This window comes from Megascapheus bottae, chromosome 31, assembly GCF_031878675.1.
Source record: "Megascapheus bottae isolate mThoBot1 chromosome 31, mThoBot2.hap1, whole genome shotgun sequence".
NCBI lineage: Eukaryota > Metazoa > Chordata > Mammalia > Rodentia > Geomyidae > Megascapheus > Megascapheus bottae.
This window is the reverse complement of record NC_143539.1, coordinates 1,309,255-1,322,333: the sequence shown is the minus strand read 5'-3', so window position 1 is coordinate 1,322,333 and position 13,079 is coordinate 1,309,255.

Here is a 13,079-nt window from a genome sequence, read left to right as displayed (position 1 = left end):
GAACAGGGAGAATTAGAGGACAGTGACACTGCCTGGTAGGCAGACAGGAGACTAGGCCGAGAAACAGGAAAGAGATTGGTACAAGATGGTGGTGCAGAACCAAGGATGCTGAAGAATGAAGGGAGGAGAGCCAGAGACAGGTGGAGAGACATTTCCTGAAAAAGCAAGAAACATTCAATTCTAGCCAAGTGCAGTGGCTCACGCCTGTAATCCCAGCCCTTCAGGGGGCTGAGATCTGAGGGTCAAGGTTCAAAGCCAGCCCGGGCACAAAAGGACCTGAGACTCTTATCTCCAATTAACCAGAAAACAGGAAGTGGCATCATGGCTCAAGTGGTAGAGCTGAAGAGCTGACGGACAGAGCCCAGGCCCAGAATTTAAGCCCCATGAAAGCTAAAAAAAAAAAAAAAAAAAACCCATTCCTTCCTAGATTACAAACACGGTGTGAGAGTTTCCTAAACACTGCAGGGGACGCGGGGTCTGGCATGGCGGAGGTCGTGTTGGGTTTGGACAGGGGTCAAGAGCGTGAGGAGGGAGGAGGGTGGGCTCCTGGGGAGCTGGTGTGGATGGCATGGGGGCAGGGAGAGCTCAGGTCCATCAGAAGCCAGGGAACTCAAGGAGGACCCGCACCTAGGTCAGGACAGCAATTAGGAATCAACGTGGGCCAGGGTGACAGAAGGGGAGGACCCCAGTGGACGGGAGCACCACGGGTCAGCGTGGACCAGGTACCAGTGACTTTAATAACCACCCAACACACACGACTCCCCACGGAGAAAGGGGCATCTGTGCCCTGGTGGAATGACCTCCGGGCTGGATTAGCACATGGGGCGTGGATTTATCTGAGGGTTGAAGGTGGAGGGGGTCACAGAGGCCAGGAGGATTCACTATGGCATAGCACAAGGAGGGGAGGCAGGGGCGATGCTGTGGTTCAAGGCTTTTGTGGTGGAGGACGCTGTGGAAACGTCATGGTCGGGAGGGTCTGGGCTCTGAGCTGACAGCCCCCCTCCACATCAAGGTCCTACAGGCCTGGCCACTGTCCCCAAACTCTTCTCAAGGCTAGCCACTACCACTTGAGCATCAATATCACTTCTGGCTTTTTGCCACACTGAAATTCGCCACCAGCTAGCAAACACAACCACAAAGCTGTTGTACGGTTACATCCTAACACAAATTAGAAGCATTCCAGCGAAGTTCACTGTTACTCCCCACACACACAGGCAGGGTGACCAGATGCCAGGATATAGAAAACTACAAGATGCAGAGAGGCAGACAAAAACAGGGAGAAAGAGATGGAGAGAGAAGAGAATCAACATGGAATTAGGAAAACACAGATGAGTTTAACCCATTTATCTTATCAGTTGACATGACCACCACTTAATAGATTCCATGGTGGAAGTGTGCAATAAGCATTATTTCAAAATCTAACATTTCAACTGTCATATTTCATGGTCCATCAAAACCAAAGCAGGTGAACACACACAAATACAATACAGTGCACAGAGGCACAGGCATGTACATGTGTGTGTGGGGTCCGGTGATGAGCTTGAGAAAAGGAAGGTTCCCCACGAGGCTCCCAGCCCAGCTGAGGTGGCTGGGGAGACAGTGTGCTTGTGGGCTTCCCCTTCACCCTGCCCACCTGCCGTCCCCGGGGGTGGTGCTGACGGCTGGAAGACGCCCAGGGAGCCAGTGCTTCCCATCGCCACCCCCTGCCCACGCGGGGGACGTGGAAGACCAGTTTGCGCCCAGAATCACTGAGGAAGGCTCTCCAGCCCCAAGCCAGCATGGTTGGGGAATGCCCCTGCCCGGAAGCCTTAAGGCGTTAGCCACAATCAAGAGCCTAAGAATGAAGTCTGTGGCTCTCATTCTGTTCCCCGTGCAGGAGACGGATGGATAGATAATGGTAGAGAAGAGAGAAATTTCCCAGCAGCCCCACCAGGTCTGGGATAGGAAGATCACCCCCACGGGCACATAGGCGTCTCTCAGGCTTCCCTTCCTTGTGTCTCATCCAGAGATCTGCCTGGGAAACTGAGCCAGGAATGGCACCAAGGGAACTCAGCATTCCCCAGCCAGCATTCATGCCAGCAGAAATATTGTCCTATAATGTGTCATGGACCAAGATAATTCCAATTTTACTTATCAACAACAAGAAGCTGGTGATGTTTTCAGGGAAATGGGTGCACCTGGAGACATGGCGTTGAGTGAAGGTAAGTCAGCTCTGAGAGATGAAGGACACCTGTATTTCTCTCCTTTTTGGAATCATATTTAAGACTTTAAAGAAGCTGAGTAGTTGTGGCTCATGCCTGTAATCCCAGCTACTCATGGGTCTGACATCATCCATTCACAGTTTAAAGCCAGCCTGGAGCAGGAAAGTCTTGGAGACTCTCATCTCCAGTGAACATCAGGAAACCAGAAGTAGACTTGTGGCTCAACGAGATAGAGCCCTGTCTGTCCTTGATCAAAAAAAAGCTCAAGGACCATTGCCCAGGCCCCAAGCTCAAGCCCCACAACTGACAAAAAATAAACTATAAACATGCATGTACATACATGGGGTCACATTGGCTTAGGCATCAACACACTGACTGGAGGAGTAGGTCCAGGGCTACCTCCCTTTCTTTAAAGACCATGAAGAGGAGGCAGGTCTCATCTGAGGATGGTGCAGTTCATGGAAGCTGATGAAGACAGAGACCCAGAGGGGGAATGTTGTGCAAACATGGTGTAATACAGACTGATGGGAAAACAGCATCCCTGAGCACCTGGAAAGTGAGGATTCCTCACCTCCTAGAGTGCTCACCATGGCGTCGCTCCTGCAGGCTGCACATTGAGGATAGCAGCGAACGTCCATGCTCGCCTTTCCTCTCATGACATGGATGGCAGAGTGGCCGTCTCTGAGACCAAGATGTCTGCGTCAGCGGCTCCTTAGATATGAGTCTGGGAGGGTGGCGGGTGAGGTCGCCTCGCTGGGGGCTGTGATTATCTCTTCACCTGCGGTTCCAACCTGTGTACACGTTGCTTCACAAGCCAAGTTCTTAGAAAATGTTTTCATTTCCCTGTGTGACAATTATTCAGAAACTTCTCAAACTTCCTGGCTGGTTCTGTCAAGGGAGGCTGGGAATGGTGGGCAGTCACTAACTGCTCCTTGATCCCAGGAGGCCTGTAAGGGACACTCAGCACTGACCTGGGCTGACTGCTGTGAGCCAGCTCTGTGCCATGTAAGCCAGGGTCCTCACAAGTTTCTTAGCAAAAATAGCCTTTCCTATTCTTCATGTCATCTTGTTATACCATCATCTATGCTGGTAGGAAAAAAAACAACCACAACTAAACTGGGTGGTGGTGCAATCTCAGCAGACTGAGACCTGAGAATCAAGGTGTAAAGTCAGCCTGGCAGGAAAGGCCATGACATTTCTTATCTCCAGTTAAGCTCCCAACAAGCTAGAAGAGGAGTTGGGGCTCAGGGGTAGAGCACTAGCTTGCAACAAAAAAGCTCAGAAACAGCACCCAGGCTGAGAATTCAATCCTCAGGACTGGCAGCCAAGTAAGAAACAAAATAGAACGAAACATTTCTGTAAAGGACTTTCTTTGGTAATAATGTCATTTTTTCTAACAATATTTTATTTACTGGGCCTGGAGTTTGGCCTAGTGGTAGAATGCTTGCCTAGCATGCCTGAGACACGGGTTTGATTTCTCAGTACCATATACATAGAAAAAAGCTGGAAATGGTGCTGTGGCTCAAGTGATAGAGCTCTAGCCTTGAGAAAGCCCAAGGACAGTGCTCAGGCCCTGAGCTCAAGCTCAGGACTGGCAAAAAAAAAATTATATATATATATATTTGTATTGACTCCATTTCTGGACTTGGATGTGTATTCCTAAGAGCAGGGTGGTAAGTGCTCTTTCACTCTTGGCCATTGTGTGGATGTCATTTCTTTGTCTAATTTCCTAGCCATGGTCATGGTTATCAGTGGTGATTTTGCCCCTGGAATTTTGTTACTGTGCTAAGGAGATCAGGAGAGACTCCTCACCCTGGTCTCTGGTCTACCTTAGTAGTCCTGGCTTAGTCGTCGTCTGCCATGGAAACAGACTGCATCTTGTTTATGTATGCAGCCACAGTGTGGCCGGTGACTCTGCTCCTCTGAACCTGCCTCACTTTTCTCCTCAGAAGAGTGTTCAGTGACACTCATTCCTCTGCAGACAGCATAGAGTATGCGGTTGATTCTTGGCTGTGGTGAACAGTGCCTTGATGAGTGTGGTGTTCAAGGACCCACACATTCTTGAGAATGCGCCTAAGAATTTCCTTATCTATTCTTAATCTCACTTGGTTATGCCATCATTTATGCTGTCAGAGAAGAAAAAAATAATTATAAGAAGAAAGCAACTGAGTCAGGCCCAGGTTGCTCACTCCTGGAATCCTAGCTACTCAGGAGGCTGAGATCTAAGGATGAGGGTTCTAAGCTAGCCAGCCCAGGCTAGAAAATCTATTTGGATTTATTCTGTTCTCCAATTAACTACCAAACAAGTGCACAAGTGGAGCTGTAGACCAAGCAGAGTTCAAATGGTAGAGCTGTGACCTTGAGCACAAAGCCTCAGGGACAACATGCAGTCCCCAAGTTCAAGCCCCAAGAGCACAAAAACAACTAAAAAAATAGGTTTGTGAATCTCCATTCACAGGTTAAAGTTGTGAACTCCCAGGAAGCTAATAGAAATAAAATATATTTACACAGTAGAAATGAGAAATATTGCAGGAAACTTCTCAATATTCAAGCAATGACTTTCTTGCATGTGCTGTCTCTGTCTCTGTCTCTGTGTCTCTACCTCTATCTTTTCCTCCTTTCCTCTCTCTTTTCCTCCCTCCTTCCCTCTCCCCTCCCTCTCCCTCACCCCCCCCCCCGCTTTGCCAGTCCTGGGGCTTGAGCTCAGAGCTTGAGCTCTGTCATTGGGTGTAGAGCTATACCACTTGAGCCACAGCACCACGTTTGGCTTTTTCTGTGTATGTGGTACCCAGGAATTGAACTCAGGGTTTCACCCCTGCTCATTAGGCGCTCTACCAGCCTTTCTTTCTCAAAAAGGAGCCTTGATTTGTTAAAAATCACTTTATTTTGCAACTTACTTTTAAAAGTACATTTAAGGTCATTACTAAAATCTATACACTACCAAGGGAAATGGTCACTTGTGAAAATACATTGCTTGGTAAAAATCAGCAAAGTCAAGACTAAGAACCGTCAGGAAGTAGTTTTGATATATTTTTTTGCCAGTGCTACTTAAGCAGCTCTGTGTCTCTGCTGGCCCAGAGCACCAGCCCAGACATGTGACAGCAGGCAGTTAGGGCAAGGCCATCTGCAGCGGTCCTTCTACATCTGAGAAAATCCTCCACGGTAGAAACTTCCATCTCAACAAGGCGAGTTCTCCCACATCCCCTCTGCCACGCCCCCAGCATCAGGTACCTAGCATCTGTTCATCCCACAAGCACCGTGTTGCCCTCAGTTCTTGTGGCCCCTGTAGCTCACATTTGGTGACATGCAGTGCATTCTCATACAGGGCGGTATCAAGGTCAAGGGCATCCACAGTGTGGTGAGGTCACACCTGTCCCCACCATTCTCGACCAACTCAGATGCTACTGTGCAGAGCCTGTGACTTCAGAAGGAAGATTCACCTTTCCCAACATTTGCACGGAAATAACCCTTACAAGATGGCAGGACCAACCCTTCCCGGACCCCAGGGGGAAAATCTGCAAGGCAGGCATTTCCTTAGCAGGGCTCAACCAGAAAGGCAGCACCCCTGGAATAATCCCACTTGGTGACCTGAACACCTTGATTCTGGACATCCCGGCACCCCTGGTATCTATCTCCTTGTGACCTCTCCTTGGCTTGGAATTCTTCTGCAGATGGATTACAAGTGCAGAGGTATTCGGGTCACCAAGTAGGTTTTGAACTAATGACCCAAGCTTGCTAGGCAAGCATTCTACCTCCAGAGCCATGCACCCTGCAATTCTGAGCTTTCCCTCTCCACTTGTTCTTATGGAGTTTAAACTCGGTGTCTCATCCCTGCCAAGACAAGTGGCCCCACACTTGAGCTAAGTGTATGGACTCTCATGATGGTGAGGACTGGGGCAGTGGTCAAGTGACATCATCTATCTCCTTCCTTCTCGGGTCCTGTCCCTCATCAAACGTGTGCTGGCTTCTAAAGCCCGAGTGGTGGTTGGAGTGTTTCCTGATTGTCTGCATTTGTGGGGTTTCTTCTGGTGTGGGTTCTTCTATGTTTCCTCAGTTGTGAGTAGTATGGAAAGGTCACCCCGCATTCCGTGCACATGTAAGATTCCTGTTGGGTATGGGTTTTCTCATGAATCGTCAGGGTTGAATGGCATGTGAATGATTTTCCACAGGTCTCGCATCTATAGGGTCTCTCTCTGGTGTGGCTCTTCTGGTGCCTTCTGAGGCTGGATCTATATTTGAAAGACTTGTGGCACTGCTCACACGTGTACTCCTCTCCGCTGTGCGACCTCTCGTGTTGTTTGAAGGTAGTGTGATGCATGAAAGTCTGGCCGCAGTGTGTGCACTTGTAAGGTTTCTCCCCGGTGTGAGTTCGCTGGTGTCGCTGATGTGCTGAGATTTGGCTAAAGGCTTTGTCACAGTGGGGACATGGGTAAAACCCGCCTGTCCTGTGGTTTTGCAGGTGGTCCTTACGCTGTGACCATTGTTGGAAGGTTTCGTCACACAGGCGACAGGAGTAGAGTCTGTCTCCCCTGTGAGTTCTCTTGTGTTTCGTAAGTGAGGAGACATGAACGAATGACTTGTCACAGTCTTGGCACTGGTAGGGTTTCTCTCTCGTGTGAATTCGCGAATGATATCTCAAATGGGTTAAGCAGGCGAAGTGCTGGCCACACTGCTGGCATTTGAAAGGTTTCTCCCCCCAGTGAATCCGTCGATGGTTATGGAAGCGACATTTATACCAAAAAGCTTTCCCACATGCCTCACATTCATAGGGTGGCGTCTCCCAGTGCATTCTCTGGTGCTGGATGAGGGTGGAGATGCTCCTGAACGTGCTCTCACACTCGGTACACGGGAACTTCGTCCCTGCAGATGGCCCATCTGAGACAGCAAGAACAAGAAATTCTCATACGCTACTCCTGTCATCTTAGCTACTCAGGAGGCAGAGAGCTGAACATCGTGCTTCAAAGCCAGCTCTTCAGGGAAAGTGTGAGATTTGTTATCTCCAGTACACCACCTAAACACCAGAAGAGGAGCTGGGCATCAACTGCTAGAGCACGACGCTTGAGCAAGAGAGGCTCAGAGACAGCATCTAGGCTCTGAGTTCAAGCCCAAGACTAAGCAAATAAACCAAAAACACTACACATGTCTAGTTTAACAAACTTTACAATTGTCTTTTCAGGCTGCTTTTTACCTTGTCCATTTGAGTGTGTTCTGGGGGTGCTGTTTGGTTCATTTCCACTTACCTGTTCTTTCTCCTGATGGTTCCCTTCTCCTCCCTCTCCAGGGTTCTTTGCCTTGCTGATGACAGCTGATCAGCTTTGGTGTGGAGACAATAGAACCTGTGCATTGCATAAAGAGGAAGGCGTGTGTGCTGGAGAGCAGGAGAGAAAATGGACACCATGGACCCCCAGGGATTAATTCCAGATGGGACATTTGTGACACCAGGACACACCTGAAATTTCACACCCTGACTTCAGCATCCAGCTGCCACTGAGCCAAATGTGCAGCGTGAATAGGAGGTGCTGAGATGGGGACATAGTGTCCTATGTCACTGAGTGGCTGGCATTTCCACTCAGCTACAATGGGCATGCAGGCTGGGTGCCGTTGACTCCTGCCTGACACCTTCCCTATTCAGGAGATTGAGAACTGGAGAATCACAGCTCAAAACCAGCCTGGGCCGTAAAGTCTGTAAGAGTGCATCTCTATCTAACCAGCCAAGTGCTAGAATGCATGTGTGGTAAAGCACCATCCACAAGCAAGCAAATCAGTTGCGAGTGTAAGACCTGGTGCACATGCACACGTACACGGACACACACACCAGAAGAAAATGAAGCAGCCACATTACCTTCCAAACTGAAAGGTACAGGGAAAAAAGTTATGAAAATGTGCTTTTTTTTCTTTCTTCATTTTGGTTAGTTTTGTACCTCCATCTACAGGCTTGGGTGCTTTCAATCAAGGATAGTACTACTTTTAGCCACACCTCCACTTCCAGTTTTCTGGTGGTTAATTGGAGATCAGACACTCATCAACTTTTCTGCTTGGGCTGGATTTGAACCATGGTGACCAGATCTCCTCCTCCTGATTAGCTAGGTTACAGGTGTGAGCCACTGGACACTGAATGAAATGGGTTTTTCTATCCCAATCCTTTCTAAGGATTGTTGAAAATGAGGTTATCTGAGAGGCGCTTTCACAAAGCTGGCCCCGTGTTTATGTTGTTTTCTTTTTGTTTTGGAAGGTCCTGGGGTTTGAACCCAGCCTGGGTACTGTCCCTGTGCTTTCACGCAAAAAGCTAGCACTGTACCACGTCAGCCACAGCTTCACTTGTGGTTTTGGTCTTTAGGGACAAATAAGAGTTTCACAGACTTTCCTGCCCGGAGTAGCTTCAAGCCCTGATGCTCAGATCTCAGCCTCCTTACTAAGTGGATGACAGGCATGAGCCGCCAGCACCCAGCAACGCTGTTACAAAATAGTGTGCAAAGAAATTGTGAGGATGAACTAGAAATGGGGACACAAGATCCTCACCCACGAACATCAGGTTACTGTAGGTGTCCTGCATGACTGTCTCGTACAGAGCCCGCTGAGCCGGGGTCAGGCCCCGCCACTCCTCCTTGGTGAAAACCACAGCCACATCCTTGAATGTCAACTGTCCAAAGAAGGAAAGCCAAAAGCAAACATCTTGAGCATGTGACCATGGGCAGTTTTGTATATGTGGCGCAAGAAATTGAGAGAATTAAGGGTATGGGTGTGTTGCGCAAAGGAAGTGATTTTAAAAGCACATGTTCATGGGCCGGAAGTTTGGCCTAGTGGTTAAAGTGCTTGCCTAGCATGCATGAAGACCCGGGTTCGATTCCTTGGTACCACATACATAGAAAAAAGCCAGAAGTGGTGCTGAGGCTCAAGGGGTAGAGCTCTAGCCTTGAGAAAGTCCAAGGACAGTGCTCAGACCCTGAGCTCAAGCCCAGGACTGGCAAAAAAATAAATAAATAAATAAATAAAAGCACATGTTCAAATGTAGTAAAACGAAGTTATTTCTTTTTCCCTTTTTCTTTCTCCTTATGGTATATCTTCTCTTGTCACTCTATCTCTGACTTTGGTAGCCAGTGTATTGTATTTGTTTATTTATTTGATTTAGGGAATGGAAGGGGAAAACAAGATGAGACAAACCCCAATGGAAGAACCCATGTAAGAGCAATAATCACAAGACAATATGTTGGGAGGGGATACAGGGAGAAAGTGGGAGAAAAACATGGTAAGGGATAACAATGTTCGAGAGGACATGTACTCACTACCTTAGCAAGGTAACTGTCACCCCTCTATACATTGCCCTGACAATTAAAATAAAATTCCTGGAGTCTAACCTAAACATATGAAAATACAGTATCACATTCTCAAAATCATTGCCACAGAAGAGTAAGATTGCAGAATGGCACCTGGCTCAGGAAGACCTCGGCCTGATACTAGTTATTGGCTAAGAGAAAATGAATCATGTCTCTCTATGGTGATGGGCAATGGCCCGGAGTCTTTGAGTGACTAAATGAAGTCACCAGCCAACACTGTCACTGCACTGATCGTAGAGGCCAGAGAAAGAAAACAAGATGTCACCTGAATCCACTCCTTAATAACCAGCAGGTTAATCAGAATCCAAGCCACACCTGATGTCTATACTTTGCAAACTCCAGTATGGCTCAGTATTTACACTTCTCACCTGAGGATCCAGACATCTAATTCTAATTCAATTTCTGGGCTGTTTAAGCAAAGATTGCCATCTTGTTTGAATGGCACTTTTTTTTTTTTTCGCCAGTCCTAGGGCTTGAACTCAGGACTTGAGCACTGTCCCTGGACACTATTTGCTAAAGTCTACTGCTCTCCAAATTGAGCCACAGTGCCATTAAAAGCTTCTTCTATGCATGTGGCACCAAAAGATTGAATGCCTGTCACCCTAGCTACTCAGGAGGATGAGCTATAAGGACTATGGTTCAGAGTCAGCCTGGGCAGAAAAAGTCCCCATGAGACTCTATTCATTAATTAATCACTGTAAAATCAGTGTTAGAGCTGTGACTCAAAGTGATAGAGCACTAACATTGAGCAAAAAGTGTTCAGAGAAAATCCACAGGCCCCCAAGACCAACCTCACAACCAACAATAACACAACAACAAAAAAGGCTCACAGATTTTCCTGCCAGGCCTGACTTTGAACCATGATCCTCAGATCTCAGCCTTGTGAGGATTGCAGAAGTCACCCATCATGCCCATAAAAGGCGCCATTTCTTTTTTATTTTCAGCCAGTCCTTGGGCTTTCTCAAGGCTACTTGAACCACAGCCCAATTTCTGCCTTTTTCTCTGTATGTGGTTCCAGGGAATGAATCCCCTGTCTTTCAGTATGCTAGGCAGGCACTGTACCACTAGGTCTAACTCCTGACCCCATGTGGCATCATTCTTAACCCCCATCCAGTATAAAACCAGTGCCAAGCATTTCCTTATCCACTGATGTCAGAGAACCTAATTCCACTGCAAACAGCACCTAGCAATGCCTGTCCCATGTTCAGAGGGCAGTGTTTCTTGAAACACTTAACAGGTGTGTGAGTGAACAATTCCTGGTTAGATTCTATACAGATAAATGTGGGGGGATGACAGAATGGAGGGAGTGCTCTCTCTGCCACGAAAAGGCTGGAAAGGTTCTCCTTGATGACCAAAGGAAAAAAGCAGAAAGAAAAGTCAGTGGGACACAACCATCACACAAGGAGGCAGAAATGGAAAAAAAAAATCAATGTCTTCTGGGTCTTTCTTGTATCTTTGGGTTTTTTTTTTTCTTTTGAAAGAGGGCTTGAAATTGTTAGGGTCCAATCCCCCAATATTAGGGTCCGGGATCAAAGGAACGAGTCCGACACAAAAGCGGGAGTTAAACAGAGTTTTACTCCCCGCCCAGCATCAAGAATCATACTGACCGGTCCGGACTGTCTCTAAGATGTGAGAGAGCGACCAGCCTAATCTTACAGGCTACTTTTATAGACCCCAGCCATGTGGCAGGGCTGGCCATATACGGGTGGCCAATGGAATTCAACATGGTTGATTAATGGCTGGGACAACCACTGACACCTATGCTGTTTGAACGCAAGGTGTCCTCTCGTGGGCCTCTGGCCCACTGCTCTGAAGACAAAGGAAAGGGAGGGATTTTCCTGGCAGGCCAAGGGGGTAAGGTGGGGAGGAATTCTGGTAACCCCACCTGGTTTAACTGCTCTTGTAATCTCAGCTGTTATCAGGGATTTGACAGCCCCTGCCTTGGGTCAGGTACGCCTGTTATGAAGATGGGAAATGCCTATACGGGATGGGTTTGGGAGAAGTCCCTTTCAGAAATCACTATCTGAAGCTTTTACTCCAGGGCTGACTCCCTATCACCTGAGTCAAGCCTCCAACCCCATCCAGAAAAGACCATGTGACATCCCAGGAAGAGGTGGGGGTCTCACCCTGACCTGGACTGGAGGGTCCTGGGAAGCAGCCATCACCTCCTCCTCTTCTTCCTCCCTCCCTGCGTTTCCTCCCTGAGTCAGATGACCTGAATCAACCCCTCCTTGCTCTGGAGGGTCTGCCTTTAAGACACTGGCCAATCCTCCTCACCTGCCTTCCTCACCACAGGTGAAGGCGCCTAGGCATGGGGTACAGATCCTCCCATCGTAGACTGTCCCCACGTGCATTCCCAAGGGAGGAGCTGGGAGCTGGAGACTGAAACATGACTTCCTCCACTCCTGATTCCTGGGTGCTTCCCCTGCCTGCAGAGGTAAAAACGTTACAACCAAGGGAAAATGAGTCCAAAGAGCTAGAGGTCCCATCCCCAAGGCAATGCCGCCCTTAGCCAGGCCCATCTCCTCCCCATCGCCCGGCCCACCCGCCGCGTTCCCCTGGGCTCCGGCCCGCCCCGCCCACCGCCAGGCCAAGCCCCGCCCCACGTCCAGGCCCATCACCTGCCCATCGCCGCGCCCACCGCCGCGTTCCCCTGGACTCCGCCCTCGCCCCGCCCACCGCCAGGCCAAGCCCCGCCCCACGTCCAGGCCCATCTCCTCCCCATCGCCCCGCCCACCGCCGCGTCCCCTGGGCTCCGCCCCCGCCCCGCCCACCGCCCCTCCCGCCCCCGTCCGCCCACGCGCCCGCCTTTTTCCCAGCTGCTCCCAGCTCCTCCCACACCGGGAGCGGACCACGTGGAGCGCGGGTCGCTGTGCGCGGTGAGTCTCCCTCGTGTCCGCGTCGCACGGAGTCTGCGCCTCGGGTCCGCCCAGGATGGCCGAGGCTCGGGGCCCGCGGCCCGCGGTCCTCCGCCTGGAGCGCCGGGCGCCCGGCCGGTCCTCCCTGACGTCCGCGGGGCGGGCCGGGGCCGGGATCCCCACCCGCGAGCGGAGCCCAGGCTGGGAAGGCGCGGCCGGCGGGCCCGGCTCCTCCCCGCTCCGGCCCACGGCCCAGGCCCCGCCGAGGTCCCCCGCTCCCCCTGCGGCCCCGAACGCCGACCCCGTGGGTCCGGGAACCCCGCGCCCTCCCGGCCTCCCTGGGCGCCGCCTGCGGGGCCTGCCCGCCGGTCTCCTCGGCCCCCACCCCTTCCCTCCCCCGGCTGCTCCACTGGGCGGGGGCGCGGGAGGGCTCCACCAGGCCGCCGCTCCGGGTCCTCGCCGACCGCCCTCGGCCGCGGGGCTGCTCCGCGCTGGGTCCCCCGGGTCCTTTCCTAACACCGGTCCTAGGGCTGAGCGCACGGCCTGAGCGCTGCGGTCCTGGCCGCTTCGCTCCAGGCTCGGCTGTCGACCCTGGAGTCGCAGCTCCGTGTCTGGCTTGGCTGGTGGTCAACGTAGCTGGACAGGAGAGGCTCATGGACTTCCAGTTGGCGTTGACCCGTAATCCT